We start from the raw sequence: 15,473 nt of genomic DNA on the forward strand, positions 1-15,473 counted from the left end.
GGATTGTGTCAACTTGCATGAATAAAGGACTTTCCCTGATACAGTCAAGAACATTTATCTTAGCAGGCTGAATCTGATTATGTAAGAGTTTATATCGCATCATTATCTCAGGTTGGTGCAAAAAATAGGAAGTCAAGCAGATTCAAAGCATGAGAAGGCCTCAACACACAGTTGCTGCCATTGAAATTGAAGGAGGCCATATGACAAGGGTATAAGTGGCCTTTAGGTGCAAAAAGTAAACCCTAAAGCACAGACATTGAGAAAATAGGACCGTGGTGATAGTGCTGGAAGGAATTGGATTCTGCCAGTATGCTAAATCATCCTGAAAAAAAAAAATATTTCACTAAGCTTCCATAGAAGAGCCCAGTTCAGCTAACACCTTGACTCTTACTTCACCTTGTGCACCTCTGGTGAAAGAGCCCAGTCACTCTGCATTGAACATGTGCCTTACAAGACTGGGAGAACAAAGAAGAATGTTGATAAATTATTTTTACTTCCATAATGTTTACACTGAGGAGATGGCAGGGTCCGTGTGTTACATTAACACCTTTTTTCATTTCTAAATGTCTTAGCAATGGACGCTCTGACTTCTTATGATGAAAGGTCTGGTGATGCAGGTATTTATGATCATGCTTAAGAAGGATTTCACAACAATGGCAACAAAAACAGTAGTACAAGTGTTAATGGGTATAAACAGAAAACCAGGATGCTTCCCTGATTTTACAGATTAGATATAACATTGTGAAGCCAGCTCATACAGAGCATCTTACTAATGCTTCAGGTCGAGGTGGTGGGCTTCATCCCTTATCCAAGTCCTAAGGCACACACTGATTCTCTTTATATTAACTCCTTCCACAGACTAGAGCAGAATGAGTAGGTTTCATTCCGCTACCAATGGATGTCCAAGTTCACCATGACAAAACACAGAAGGAATGTATATTGCCATTGAGCTAGTAATTCAATGACCATCCTCACAGCTTGAACACCAGAGGATTGTCTCAGCTTTTGAATTTTGCCAGACCAGTTTTCCCTTCCATGCAGCCTCCTTAGAAACTCCTCCATTCAGTGGGACAGAAGTTCTTGGGAATCAGAAAGCCTGCTACTCTATTCTTGTATGAATAGATAAACTTTCTTTATCCTCAAACTTTGTTTGGATTCAGCACCGAGGACAGGGACTGAGCTTTTCAGTAACAGCAATTTTAGCAACCAGGAGTAGACTGTACTGCCAACCACAGGATGACCCCAGCTAGTGTTTCATGAGGTATGTTACATGTTAGCCATATTAACATGTTAACCAGCTAACGAGTTATCTGGTAGCTTCATATCAGATAATGTTTGTGCTTGTTGGCCAGATACTGTTGTATGTATGTCTTTGGGATATTTAAGATTGTAAATGAGGGGGGGCCAACACAATGGCATAGCCTGTCATGCCAGTATACCATATGGACACTGGTTTGTGACCCGGCTACTCCACTGCTGATCCAGCCTTCTATTAATAGTCTGGGAAAACAACACAAGATGGCTTAAGTTCTTGGGCTTCTGCACCCATGTGCAAGACCTAGAAGAAACTCTAGGATCCTGGCATCAGCCTGGCCCAGCTCTGACCATTATACTCACACAAGGAATGAAACATCAGTTGGAAGATCTGCTTCTCCCCCTGCCACTCTATAGAATTCTGACTTTCGAGTAAATAAGTCTTTCTAAAAGGTTATAAATGAATAAATTTGATGTGACCAGGGACAAATATTCTTTATATCAGGTATGACAATTTTGATTTTAAATGATGACAATGTTGCTTAATGTCAGTCTTCATAAGTTGTTCATATTTACACAATTATTTTTAAGTTTTACTTAAAGTTTTTGAAAGGCAATTTTAAAAGCTCACACAAAAGCAGGACACAGGGAGAAAAATAATGCTATAAACATGAGGATGTGTTCATGGTAAGGAAGAAAAAGGAAAGTTATAAGTTAAAGAATGTTATTTATAATAAACCAAATATTCCAAGTTCTTTGGTGTCTTCAACAGGCTTCCTCAAAATCAAGATTCTGAGCTCTACTTCTGAGATTTTTCTCCCTTGGGGCCCTGAGGATGTCAAAGAATCTCTCTCCCTCTTCCAGAGGTAAAACAGAATTGATAATGGTACATGGAAAACACTGTCAAGCTTTGAAATGCTACTCAACTTTAGCTATTATTTGCATAAGCTGTTACTGATACAACTGTTCCAGAGACGATAAAAATGCAGAATTCTGGTTGTCCTGTTATACTATCAGTTATGACAGCTTCCTTGGTAAGAGAGCCCAAAGGCCTTTCCCATCATAGGCTCAGGGGCCTAAAGGAGACAGATATTTTGCAAACCTGTTTCAGGTACTTCTCAAAAACAATGCATGTAAGCAATAATTATAACCTGCTCTCCTTGTCAACTGCTGAGTATTATAATTTTAATCATTGCTATTTTAAGTTTTTTTTCCACAGTTCTCACTCTTTTCTAAAAATATTTGCAGTCAAATTGATGGAAAAGATTCTAACAAATGTTCTTGAATGTTAGTTTTCTGAGTACTAACAATTAACAAGCTAGGTAAAAATTTCCAAATCTCTAAGAAAAAAATTGCTTGGAAAACTCACAAGATGAATAGTGGAGAACAAGAATGGGCTACCTAACATTAAAGTAACTACTGAAATATGTGTATTTCTATGTTTTTCATTTAACATATTGTTGGTTCCACATTTGAATGTTTCATCTCTAGCTCCTGGAAAATTTATTCCTATGATTTACAATACTTTGATATAGTTTTATAAATTGGAAGAAGTGTTTACCTTCCCCCATACTTAATTTTTCTAAAATTAAAAAAAACTTGAAGATATTTGGATTTTTCATGTAATGCCAGTTTTTTTTAATTGAGTACTGAGTATTCTCATCACAACAGATTAAGTTAGGAACATGGACATATCTAAAAAACACACTCAGAGATTCAAGATGGTGAAATAGGGTAAGGATAAAAACATGTTCAAACAGATGGAGAAACTTCAGCCAGTGTGAAGCAGAGAGGGCACAGTCCAGGAAACAAGAGGACAGAACCACAGTGGATGGGACTTGGAGACTGAGACACAGGAAAGCAGTGGACACAATGGCGTGGTGTTGCAGTGACTGACTGCCCAGCGGCACTCAGCAAGTGGTGATCTGAAGCCAGAACTACACCAGCAACAAGGTGAGAAGGGGCGTTCACTGGGAGCTCAGGAGGTGAGACCAAAGAATTGTCTCTCCTGCTGGCCTGTTTGATTTGACCAGGAACAGAGAAAGAGCAACAGGTCCCAGACAAGCAGTGCAGGAACACGGCTGATTTCACAGCCCAGTCCACTCCCTAGAGTGGAACTGGGCACCAGTTTGTTTAAGGAGGCAAAGGCTATGGGAAAGGATTGTACATGCACTGAGCTGGAAGTGAACTCATTTCTGTCTCAGTGAACTGCAACAATGTGGCATTTTACAGGTTCCACCCAAAATAGGTCTGTGTAGCCCTCAGACAGGATGACCAGCAGATCAAGAACTCTAATAATGGTACATCAGGCACCATTTTGGCCTTAGGACTGCAGGCACAAAGTGAGCTGTGCATGTGCTGAGCTGGGAGCAAACTCACCGAGCTCAGTCCATTGCACTGGTCCCAAATGGAAATAATACTGACTTTGGCATCATATGGGTCAAAATAGGTCCATGTGACCCTCAGACCTAACGGCAAGATCAGCACCAACAACAACCTAGCTAAATAGGACATAATCCTGGGAAGTGGAAGAAAGGTTGTACAGACAATGGTGCAACCTCAGCACAAGATCACAAGAGATAAGAGAATGGTGAGACAGGAGCTGAGACTGCAGAGACCATGGTAGAAATATAACATAAGAACCCACACCTGGAACTTGCTGGAGGGAATGGCACAAGTGAGTGCAAACAAAGAGCCATGTACCAACTGCAATAAGTAAAATCAGACTGTAGACCTGTGGGTGATACAGCTTAAAAAACCTGCTCCAAGGAGAAGAATCTGCTAATCAAAAGTAAAATGACCAAGAGCAAAAGAGAAAAAACACAATGAATATTACTGGAATATTCCCCTGCAAAGGAGCAAAACTCTATGCCAACCTTAGAGTTAACTGAGGAAGACATCGAGAAAATGGAGGATAAAGTAGTCAAAACACTTGTTATGTAACTTCTTATCAGTGAGGAGCATGTAAAGGAGGCATTCAAGGAATTTAAGAAGCATGCCACACTGGAAATGAATCAAATGAAAAGCTGATTCATCAGAAATGTAGAATATAGTCCAGCAAATTAAAAGTTCAGTGGAGAGTCTCCAAAATAGAATGAAGGAGGCAGAAGAAACAATCTCAAAAATAATTAGAAGATATTTCCTGTCACCAGGGGGAAACAAACAAAAAGCTGGAATCAGAGCTGGATCAGGCCAAAAGAAGCATTCAAGAATTAAAAGACACTATTAAGAGGCCAAATATAAGGACACTTTGAAAGTAGACACATTTGCAATCAGGTCGCTTGGCCAAGAAAGTCAAATGGAAAGATTTTACTTGTGGATTCTGCCTCAGAAGAGATACAAGGGTAAGCATGCACACCTAACATAAGAAAGGAAAGATGTTGATCATGGCTTCCTCTAGAATAGATAGGTCCTTCTCAGGTTCAATAAGATGGGAAAAAATACAAAAGCCTGCCAGTTTTCAAATTCATTTCATAGATGGGCCAAACCTATTTTCCACTGGAATGATCACTTCTCTTTGTCCAAAGGTTTGGTTAGAAAGTACAAATTGACATATTGAAGTCACGGTCAATTATGGTCAAAAATGTCTTAAGTGACAAGGCCATAAGGTCCTTGTTAAATACGAATACATTCACAATGAGAAAATATTTTTTCAAAGTTAGATCCCTTTGAATGTCCTTACAGCTGTCTACAGAGAAACCTGTGCCTTTATTAAAACACAACCTTATATATACATCCCTGATAAATCTGGAACCATCTTTCCACCTATCCAAGGTTTCTGCAGTCTGATTAATGTCATGTCTGATTTCACACTAAGTCTTACTCAATGACTCTACCCCTTGCTTGGATCTAGCGTCAGTGGAAAAACAATTTCTGGCTTTCATTGTAGGTATAAAAATGTTGGTATGTTATTACCTTATTGTTACTATGAAATGCACTTACACAATAAAGATATGCAGAGACCAACTGGTCCAGATTTCATTATGATGTAGAAAACCTTTGCTTCAAAATTCCTATTGCTCTGATTCAGCTTACAGAAGCCAGATGAGTGGTCTTGCCGTGTCCCAGTGTAAAGGTGAGTTATACTCGACAGTGAGGACTATGTAACCAGGTTTAAACATAAAGTCAGGAAAATCGCTCTGATCTATAAGAAAGCTTCCCACACTCTGAAGGTAGCTCATGTACAGCCTCTTAGTGATGTTTTGGGGCTGGAATGTTATCCCTCCCCTCACCCCAACCCATGTCTGAAGGCTAACAAATCCTTGTTCATTATGTTAGCATTGGTTCCAGAAAAACAGAGGTTAGGCATCTCGCCACCTGTGGACCTCCAACACCACCATGACAGAAGAGAGAAAGAGTGGATTGCTACTGATGGCATGACAGGACCCAGAGCAGGTCTCCAGAGGCTTGCTACTGCTTGTTGATTTGGGGCTCCTCCTTCCTGGTAGCCTCCTTAAAAAACTCACAAACACTGATTCGGTTGAACAGAATTTGGGACTCAGAAAGTCTGCTATTTTCCTCATCTACTGATAGGTTAAACTTTTCTTTACCCTGAACTCTTATTATTATTTTGATTTGTCACACCATGCTGTTAGTAACACAGCCATTCTGATAGTTACTTAGAATGTACCCATATCTGAGTCAAATGCTTAGCATTTTATATCCCCTTCTATCAATCATAATACACAACTTTAACTCCTGAAGTGGATATTTGGCATAGCTGTTAAGACACAACTTGAAGCACTCATTGTGTAGGCATGCCTGGATTTAAACACCAGTTCTATTGCCGATTCTGGTTTCTTGCTAATATGTACGTTGGGAGGAAGTTATTATGTATGACTCCAGTTTCTTGCCATTGTGCATGTCCGAAATATTTGTGTCCCAGCAAGCGCCATGGGAGTCAGATTTGAGTCCCTGGCCTATGGTATTGGCCTGCTCCAGCTTTGGCCGTTACAGAGATGTGGGGAGTAAGCAAACCAATGGCAGAGCTCTCTTTATCTTTCCAGTAAACAAAAATTAAATTGACAACCCTACCTCAAAGATTCAGAAAAATTCATACCAGTTATGGCAGAGCTGAACGTCTCATTTATGCACAGCATTACATGAAACAAGCCTCCAGGAAGGTCAAGATTCAGATGACGCGGACCCTTTGGGAGCTCAGGAGACAGGTTTGGGGCATAGCTGAGATTCACAAAACATGACTGAGGAAATTTCTCTGGGAGTAAGAACCAAGTCTTAGTATGCCTTTTCCCAGCTACCTGCTGGGTTGGGGGAAATTTTCAAATTCATATTTTTAATTTAGAATTAGGAGATTGACAATAGTCAGTGGAGAATTACTATACCAGGACTGTGGTGGTACCAAAGTTTGGAAAACCTGTAAGTCAATATAAATTTCATTTGTAATGCAATAATAAAAAAAAGAGACATACTTTTTTTTTTTTTTCAAAAAGAAGGGTTCCTAAGTTATAATTCCCTAGAGGGCTAGTCTCATCTAGTTTAAAGGTGAAACCTCATAAAACATTTATCTCTCAGTAGCCATCTGAGCAGAAAGGTCAGGACAGGGTAGCATTTGTTAATGATTACTTGAGTGAATTATTTTGGAATGTGTCTGAAATAATTTACAAAGCAAAAGTGGGAGATTCATTGGGAAGGCTATTTGAAACCAAAGGACAAAGAATAAGCAAGAGAGGAAATAATTCTAGAATTAGCTTTTTGTCCAGCACAGACATTTTAGTTTGTGACTTTATGGAACATTTTTCAGTGAATCTATTAACTCAGGAGATAATTTTATATTTTGCATACACTTATCTAAAAAGGTTGTGATAACATGTCAAAGGCAATAGTACAGTAGAAAAAGTTGTGCTGATTGTATTCAATATTCTATAGCATTATAGACTATTTTGTATTATATAAAAGGACTCCCAAAAATAAGACTTTAAGCAGAGATGACTAGATCATTTTGATTATAAATTTTAATTGACTTTAAAATATACTCATCTTTCCACATACTTTGTTGAAGCTTAATGACTTTTACTCAAGTCTTATGTAAGAGAAAATTTTAAATGCACATATAAATATTAATGCATGACTTATGAAAGTTACACAGATATTAAATTGAAATGGTATCCTATATTCCATTTAAATTTCACCAACATCAGTCAAATCTTATTAGTAATCTACATTCAACTTCTAGACTGGAAGTCCTGTCATTCATTTTTTTTACTCAATCCCAAAGTTCCTTTCACAGTAATAAAAATATTTTGTAAGGATTAAAGGATGACCCTCTTTCATTATTTAAACATCACAGTGCTTTTGATTTTCTTCCCATGCTCATGGAGTTGACTGTAAGGACTTTTTTTCATAAATATTTTTACTAAAAGAATGATGTCACCATGAAAGTTGTCAAACATGATTTTGTGCTAGATACCATGAAGAAATTATGAAGGAGGGGCCCAAAGAAAGAACCCTTCAATGTACACTTGGATTTAGATCTAGATTCACATGATTTTTAAAGACTTATTTTTTATTGGAAAGGAAGATCTACAGATAGAAGGAAAGACAGGAAGACCTTCCATTCATTGGTTCACAGATAAGCAGGGAGCTGGATGGAAAGTGGAGAAGCCAGGACATGAACTGGCACCCATATGGGATCCCAGCACTTGAAGGGGGAGAATTAACCAGTCAAGCCATTGCACCAAGCCCCACATATGATTTTTCATGGAGACAGCTATGCTTTAAAAGCAATCTAGCAGCCAGAGAGATGGCCCAAGTGGCTAAATTCCAGCCCACAAGCACCACCATCTGATCTGGGTGGCAGTTCATGTCCAGGCTGCCACTTCCCATCCAGTTCCCTATTCATCCCTAGGAATATATTGGAGGATGATCCAGATCCTTAGGATCTTGTACCTATGTGGGAGACCTGGAGTTGACTGCTGGCTTCGGATCAGCCCTGGCCATTGGACGCATTTGGGGAGTGAATCAGTGGGTGGAAGACCTTTCTGATTCTCTTTCTCTAAGTTGTTTTGATGAAAATAATTTTAAAAACAAATAACCAAAAAGGACATTAAAAATTTAGAAATGATTGTAAGCATCTTTCATTATAAAAGATTGTAATATAAAAGTCACATCAATTCAGAGAACGGAATTGGATATTGCTAGGTCATATGAAATTATGTTGAACTATATTTTCTTCTGATAATGAATGCAGATCATTAACACACTAAATAAAATGATACTGTAAGTAAATGATCAATTCGTTGTTGATAGAAAAGATCTCAGGATACATATACAATTTCCCTATGTTGTTCCAAATTGGTGGATCACAGTAATTAATCGAAATCCTCCAAATTTCAATACTGTAAGGATTATTAGAAAATTATGCTCTTGGTATATCTGCTCTTCACTTCGGGAGGTAAGGGTCTAGGACTGCAACTCGGCTACAAAGATCTCCTTTCTTGCCTCTGGATCAGATTTCATTAAAGGAAAATTGAAAATATATCCAACCTTGAATCTTTGCCTGCAAGATTAAGGCAAGGCTACTGCATTCAAATTTGTAGGACATTAGCTCATGTCTGCTATTGCTAAGCAATCAGAATACAAAATGGAAACAAAAATTATTTTGTTTACCACCTATTTGCAGCTTTTTCAGTCCAAAATCAAAAACAATGTTGTGTAAGGAGACATACAGTAATATACTTTACCTTACACATTTATATTCATAAAGGGAAACCTTCAGAAAGTTATGGAAAATATGTATTTAAAAATGCATGTATTTCCAATTTTTGGTGGCAAAATACAACTTTTAATTCCATATTCCACAAATTTTTTGAAGTATTTTCATACATTTATAGACATGTGAATCATCTTACATATATCTTCATCTTTTTTCCTGAAGGACCATCAGTTTTAATTAATGTTTCATTTTCTTGTCAATATGTTACAAGTACCATTTTTCTACATGAATCTCATAAAATGCAGATAAAAATCCAATAATCATATCTTGCAAAGATACCACGTATCATGCCATTAAAAACCTGAATATTTAAATATAGAAATATCCTTTTAAGTTTTCATAATGAGTTCGAATTTTCTCTCCTGTAACAAATACATATTCACATTTGCTTTACAACTTTCATAGTTCACTGTACAATTCCGTTAAAGCATAGAGCACAAGGTTTCCATGCTTGTACAGGGAGTTAATTTGCTACCAATAACATAGGCATGTCAAGTCCCAGTTTCTCCATTTCCAAACCAGCTCTCTAACAAGCCTAAAAAAGCAGCAGAAGGTTGCCCAAATGCTTGAGCCCCTACAACGTACGTAAGAGACCCACAAGTTTCAGGCCACTAGCTTCAGCCAAGTCCAGCCTGGACCTTTGTGGCTACTTTGGCAGAGAACTAGCAGATGGAATCTCTCACTGGGTCTCTGCCTCTGTCATTCTGACAATCAAACACATCTTTTTTTGAAGATTTATTTTTATTATTTTTTTTTATTGGAAAGGCGGATATACAGAGAGGAGAGACAGAGAGGAAGATCTTCCGTCCGATGATTCACTCCCCAAGTGAGCGCAACGGCCGATGCTATGCCAATCCGAAGCCAGGAGCCTCTTTCGGGTCTCCCACTCGGGTGCAGGGTCCCAAAGCTTTGGGCCGTCCTTGACTGCTTTCCCAGGCCACAGGCAGGGAGCTGGAAGGGAAGCGGGGCTGCCGGGATAGAACCGGCACCCATATGGGATCCCGGGTGTGCAAGGCAAGGACCTTAACCACTGTGCCACCGCGCCGGGCCCCAAACACATCTTTTGAAAAAAAAAAAAAACATTGAGCACAGCAAGTATATATTATGATATAATTGTGCTCGTCTTTCATTTTATTCATAGCATTTCCTTTTATATCTATTATTAATTAGATATAATCATTGTTGTTAGATAGGATTGCTCTCCCATTTGCTAGTTCACTTCCTAAATGCCTGCAACAGCCAAGGGTGGGACAATCCTAGACCAAGAGCCAGGAATTCAATCTATGTCTCCCATATGAGTTGCAAGTATCCATCATTGAGACCTCAGCCATCACTGGCTGCCTCTCAAGTTGTGCATTAACAGGAAGCTGGAATTGGGAATGGAGTTCAGATGTAAACCCAGGCTTTCCACTGGGAGATTCAGGCATCTCAAGCAGCACCTTTGTCCTAACAGCTAGGCTCAAAGTCTACTCCTAAATTTATATTATTAATTCATTTCAGCATTAATTCATTAGTGTGAACACTAGGCCTTAAAGTTTAAATCCATTCTCCCTTGGACACCACCGGTGCCATCACCAGCTCAGAGTTCAGTGCAGAGTAAGGCTGCAGTATGCAGTTGGCAACGAATGAGTAGCAATTCTCAAACGAACGCATTGAAAGCTGCCTTCCCGAGGAACTGCCACTGAGTCCACTTTAAAAGCTGGCTTTGAATATTTTACCACTGATGAATAAAACATCTATTTTCACATCATTTCCTTGTGTTCATTTTTGAGATGTTTCTTTTGTAGTTTTTTTAAGTTATGTATTTAGCAAGATGCCTAACCATGAGTGCCTAATTTTTGCCATTTTCTACCACATGAGAAACATCACACTTTCTGAAATTAACATATACTCAGAAATCTGCTTTACTACTTACATGTGTGACTTCGGACAAGTTATAGTCATTTTTGTGACTTTTAATCAAAATATATCTTCAAAATAAAACTATATAACTTAAGCAGCCGAAGTTAATAGCTATTAGAAATACATGTATAAAGTAGTCTACACATAGAAGAAATTCCCCTGGTATTTCCAAAATCTGAAATCCTTAGATATTAGTACTAACTAGTGACCAAAAGGGTTTTGTTACTCACGTTGTGCAGAATTTGCTATCTTGTACCTCACTCATGAAATCACCACTCTGTTGAAATTTCATTGAAAGTGATGCCATCTGTGAAATTGTGGCAGGATTATGAACTGCCCTTAGCTGAACAAATAATCTGCCCCTGGATGAATCTTATGTGTGGCATGATAGCACTAACTCAAAAGAACACCTTCTTAAAGGTGGAAGACATGAAAAAAATCATTGACAATTGGGAAGAACAAACACTCACTGTGGTAAACAGAACTTAGAAAAGTAACAAACCCCACACATTAATTTGTGTCTATAGTTTGCCATGTGCAGTAAGCGACCAAGCTTCTCATATCTTGTTACAAATAGAGTAATAGCTTGCTCACCCTTATGAAAGTGTGCTGCCAGGTTTTAGAATCATCCATACAATCTGATATATCCACTAAGCTCGTCAATAATTAATAGAGATTCGACACTCCACAAGTATTCATCTAAAGTTAATTGGGGGTCTCAGTATACATGTAAACAACATGGGGTTTATATAGCAATTAGACTGCACGTGTGGCTCCTGCATTGGCTACCGGAATTTCACTTTCATTCAGGGATAATTGGAAAGGACATATAAACTGAAATTCACACACATGAAAAATAAAAATATCTGAAACTCTGCAATGTTTTCAAAACAGGTTACTTCAAGAATTCGTAAATAATGGAATTAAAAATTTTTTGAGGAAAAAAATGTTGAAATCTATTCATGTAAAGAAACATTAGAAACTTAAGAGAATGCTTATTATGAAAAAACTATGCAGGAACTGCAATTTTACACCAAAGTAAATCCACCTTTTAATCCCATCTTCAAGAACTTTCTGTACCCTTTTGATACTTAATATTTATTAGTCAACGTGCTCCATTTTATGTGCATTATCTCAGCTAATTACAACCACTGCCCTATGAACATGGCTGTACCCTTAACTCCAAATGCCAATGAGGACATAGCACTTAAGAAATTTAAAATTTTGAATTCACATGGTCGATAATTGGCATTGAATGATTATTTTCAAAAGCAACTTTCTTAAGGATTCGCACACAGGAACTAGTAACATCAATTCACAATAAATGATTGCAGACCATATTGAGAGAAAGCAGCGATAACACCAAAAACAAAAAGAAACCCACTAGAGGGCACATGACCAGAGAAAGGAAGAAAAGAAAGGAATCAGAAGGTAACTCCGGAAACATCTTTGCTCAAACTCATGGCATGTGGCCAATAAGGGAAGACAGAGTGTGAGCCCATGTCACCTGGTATGGCCAATATACATGACATCATTGCATAAAAGCCTTACTCTTTCCTAATATTTGGGATAAGATTTAGCCTATCTTTGACCTATACCCGGATTTTGTAAGAGTAATTAAGATAGCATGCTATGTTGCCTTCCTGTTATTGTTCTGAAATAAGCTTCCATGTCAGCAAGGTTATGTTTTAGTAATTGACTCTGTAGAAAAGGAAATTAAACCTTTTGTGAATGGGATCGTTATTTGCTCTAATAAAGCGGGGAAAACAGTTGGTAAAGCACATTCATAGTCATTTCCATTCTCCTAAAAGAGTAACATCGGTACGCTAGCGACATCACGGCTGAAGAACACAACTGAACTCCATATCAACAATCAAAACACGAGACTGGATGGTAAATGGAAATTTTGACATTAAGAACATGCTCTAGGAAATAAGCCCAGTTAAGCTTCATTTCCTCTAGTCATTGCTTGGCTCTGCATGTGCTCAGAAATCAAGTACTCAATTTGTCTCACTTGCACCTTTACTGCTTTTTAACTAGATGTTACTTTCTTTCCTTCGTACACATCAGATCTCTCCAAACAGCATGCCGCTCAGATCAGCCGTGCTCCAGCTTTCTGTAGGACACCTTCACTCCTCTATCCTGTGCTGTAACATTTTCGTATGACCACAAGTATATTTGCACTAGTTCAAGCAATTTGATGTGTAGTGTCAAAGGAAAAGAAATCATGGAAAATATGAAGACCTTAATCACTTTTTATGAACTGAGAAGAGAAGCTCTATAGACAGGAGAAAAAAAAAAGACTAAGAAGTCAGAAGACAAATGAACTGGTCATTGCAGTCATCTTCCTTGTAAAGGCTAAAGGAGAGGGAAATTTGTTATCGAGTCAGCTCTAACCGGCCAATTGGAGACTTGGCTATTACTGCTCTCCTTGATTCCTTTGCAGGTCAGATAGCTCAGTTTGGCTTTGCAGCATGCAAATTCAGTGTGAGCAGAGAACTTCCTTTTGCATTGGATTTCTGGGGTTACTGCAGAAGCTTGTTCTAAACCAATAGCCTCCCATACATTTAACAGAAGAAAACTCATTCATGCAATCATCCAACAGCAAATGTGGATTCAAGCGAGCACCCATAAGGAGCTGACCATAGAATCACAGTGCAGGCTCAGAGAGCTGAGAATATCATACGTAAAATAATAATAATAATAATAATAATACTTGCAGGATGTTATATGAGAAATTGATTCCATTTGGCTAGCACTGATGTTTTATTTATTTAAAAGGCAGCATCATAGAGAGGCAGAGGCTGAGAGATCTTCCATTTATTGGCCACTGCCCTAAGTGGCCACCACAGCTGCTTTGGGCCAGGCAATGTGGGGAGGTGGTAGGAGTTTCTTCCAAAACTCCCTTGTGGAGAACTTGGTGCATATTCTGCTGCCTTTCCCAGGCCACTGGCAAAGAAATAAACTGTAAGTGGAGCAGCCCAAATTCAAATTGGCTCCTGTATGGTTTACCAGCATTGCAGGTGGTACTTAATTTGCTACAACACTGATGCTACAACACTGCCTCCTACCAGATGGCTTTAGGGACGTAATCTCAGGCTGAGACTTGAACAATTAGTAAACAATTAGGCCAGGCTAAGAACTGGGAGAAAATAGTAGAGAAGTAAAACGGATTATCTTATATTAAAATAAATTCCAAAAGTCCAGTGGTAGGTACATTTTGAATTCATTTTTAAAACATTTGCCTTTAAAAAATTTGACAGTACCTTTTTTAAAAGTTATTGTCAGCTAAAGTGAGCAGCATCAGTATCTTTCCAATTAGAATAGTCATTAAACTTCCTCTAAAAGCTTCCGCAAGCGTGGGTATTTAAACTGATAGTTAAACCCCATTAGTATCCCACAGGGTAGGGTCTGGGTTTCATTCCCAGCTATGGCTCCTGATGCTAACTCCCTGCTAAAGCAAGTCCTGGGAGGCAAAGCTGAGGGCTCTGGGTCCCTGTCACCCCCTGGCAGTTTTTTAGAAGGTGAATTAGAAGATGGCAGCACTCGGGCCCGGCAGCTAAAGTCCTCACCTTGATGCTCAGGGATCCCATATGGACGCCAGTTCTAATCCCGGCAGCTCCACTTCCCATCCAGCTCCCTGCATGTGGCCTGGGAAAGCAGTAGAGGATGGCCCAAAGCCTTGGAACCCTGGACCCGTGTGGGAGACCCAGAGGAGCCCCTGGCTCCTGGCTTCGGATTGGCGCAGCACTAGCTTTTTGCAGTCACTTTGGGAGTAAATCATTGGACAGAAGATCTTCCTCTGTCTCTCCTTTTCTCTATCTGGCTTTCCAATAAAAGTAAAATAAATCCCTAAAAAAAAAAAAAAAAAAAAAAAAAGTAAGAAAGGTGGCAGCACTTACTAGGCCTTGAGATCTTTTCTCCCTCCTCTGCTTCTCAAACAAAACATAATTAAATTTTAAAACAACCTTGGACTCATCTCAGTTTCCTCATCTGTAAATGAGCATTCCTGTCTAACGCTGTGCCAAGTTCTTGTGATGGATAAGGGAGAGAAATCTGTTGTACTCTTAAGCATTAGGACTTACACTAAGTACTTTAGCTATTATTACTTAATATTCAGGTCTAAACCAAGTCATTCTGGTAGAAAACTAAAGAGTTCTCAAAATATAAAGGATGGAAAGTCACTGAAATATTAAATATATCAATAAGTTTAAATGCAGGTTAATATAGATATGTAGAGAAACAAACATATATATGCATGTTCCTGAATGTAACACTTTAGGGTCACAGTAAATAAAGCAAGCAAGCAGAACAGGTGGGAAAGTTAACTCAGGTAAGGAGATGACTCAGTGAAATAACGTCGCACGGGAGTTATAAGCCATCACCTGAAATCGCATTTGTCGTTATCCTTGCTATCTGAAATGACTCCAGGAGACTGGGAGCTTGGGGAGGCTTTGGTGCCCTCACTTCAACACTGATACCGCCACAGCACTTCTTTCGTAAATGCAGTTATTAAATCCGACTGCCAAGCACAACGTGTCTGCTAAATTGCAACTAGGTTTTGCCTGACGATTCATCCAGTGTT

The sequence above is a fragment of the Ochotona curzoniae genome, unplaced genomic scaffold (genome assembly GCF_017591425.1).
Source record: "Ochotona curzoniae isolate NIBS_2020 unplaced genomic scaffold, NIBS_Ocur_1.0 contig_1014, whole genome shotgun sequence".
Lineage (NCBI taxonomy): Eukaryota > Metazoa > Chordata > Mammalia > Lagomorpha > Ochotonidae > Ochotona > Ochotona curzoniae.